The sequence below is a fragment of the Rousettus aegyptiacus genome, unplaced genomic scaffold (assembly GCF_014176215.1).
Source record: "Rousettus aegyptiacus isolate mRouAeg1 unplaced genomic scaffold, mRouAeg1.p scaffold_m13_p_2, whole genome shotgun sequence".
Lineage (NCBI taxonomy): Eukaryota > Metazoa > Chordata > Mammalia > Chiroptera > Pteropodidae > Rousettus > Rousettus aegyptiacus.
In genome coordinates, this window is record NW_023416295.1 from 114,015,330 (window position 1) to 114,017,134 (window position 1,805).

The following is a 1,805-nucleotide window of genomic DNA, read 5'->3' on the forward strand; positions in this document are numbered from 1 at the left end:
TCAATTTACAGCCACTCTGGTTGCCTGAAATTCTGGTGTATGAATCCCTAAGGTGATAAGACTGCAACTTTTTGCTGGAGTTGTAGCCTCCATACTCACATTGGACTGGGCTCCCTGAAATCTCTTCCTGATTTGAATAGCTCTCTAGTGATTTTTTTTTTTTTTTTAAGCAAGGCTACCCTTGGTTGACCTCACATATTGCAAGAACTTTGTCAGCTTACAATCCCTCATTTTTTTATTTTTTATGCCTACAACAACTGGTCTTTCTAGGTGGTCTTCCCTCCAAGTACTAACCAGGCCCAACTCTGCTTAGCTCCCAAGATCAGATGGGATCAGGCTTGTTCAGGATGGCATGGCCATAGACTAATGAGTTTTTAAATTGTTTCCCCTACTACCAGAGTTTATAATTATCTTTGAGCTGGTTGTTCCAATAGATATTCTGACATTTTTGGAGCTAGAATTCACCAATTAATTTAAAAGGACAGTGTGTAGACATTGCTATATCATTCACTTACCACATTTCCAATTCAGATTTTTGCCAGACATTTAGACTTTGATAAACCACAGAAAACATATACTAAGGGTTAAGTTTCAAGAAAATATTCAAAAATAGTTTAGTAGTAATACATTCAATTACTATGTGACATATATATAGTTGAATTTACTGTGAATTCCTTTAAAAAAAAAGACCCCTAAAACATAACTAATATATATTTTAATGTTTCTTACTCTTTCAAATGTAATGTCTTGATATCTAAGTTTTTAAAAACTGAAAAAGGATGACAGTTGATTTTTAACTTATAGGATATTTATTACATACTATGTACTTTGTTCCTATGTTCACACCACATCCAGAAATGATCTTAGGAGAATGTGTTAACAGGAAACAAAATAAAAAATATATAAAAACAAAAATACCTCACCATAGATAGGTCTGCTAACTATAGTTTGGTTGTTAAACTTCAGTAACATCTGTAATTAGACTTAGAATATGTTACCCTTAAAATAACAAAGAAAAATATGAATCACAATTTAGCACCTTAAAAATATAGATAAGAAACATTTTCTTCCTTCTAATTAAGAAAGCAAATGGTTGAGGATAGATATTTTTTCATGCAGTGAGTATCTCATCAAATATCAACATTCTTCCTCTTTCAAAAGAAATATGAAAGGTAGTAAACTTAGTTAAGGAAAATTTCTTCTTAGTATTCTTCCAAGTTGGCTGATTACTCATACAGGCTTTCTTCTCGTTGCAAAATGGCTACAGGAGCTTCGAACCTGAAACTCTCATATATCTTTGCCATAATAAGAGAAAAAAATCCTTTCCCTACATTTCAAGCAAAGTCATTATTTCTAATTAACTTTTATTGGTTATGTGAGCATCTTTCTAGTTGTAGAAGTCAGAAGTATATGATGATCTGATTCTAAGGGTCACGGTTCCTTTCATGTAAAGCCTTTCTTGTCAAAAGGCATGTGAAACTTCACCCAAAACATGACTAAAAATGAGCATAGACATGATACTTTTTAACAGAAATATAAGGAAAATAGTTACTGGACCACAATCTAACTAATGTCCACTAAACAGTCAATTCTTGTCATCTAGGAAGATTTATCTCCAACCTGTTGCAGATATGATTTTAGTTGGAATGCAATTCTCCACAATAAATTCCATAAGTAAAAGTCTACCAAAATACAGGTTTCTGTTTAAAAAAAAAAAAAAAAAAAAGACAATAAGGCATTACCTCAGCTCTTACAGCCTATGAAGTAAGATAGAGACATTCTGTTAATAATAGGACTCAGATTTC

At 32.3% G+C, this 1,805-nt stretch overlaps 1 pseudogene; it reads right to left on the reverse strand.

Moving 5' to 3' along the window:
* Positions 1-245: 245 nt before the first annotated feature.
* On the reverse strand, positions 246-364 carry LOC118614263 (annotated as a pseudogene).
* Between the last annotated feature and the right edge of the window lie 1,441 nt (positions 365-1,805).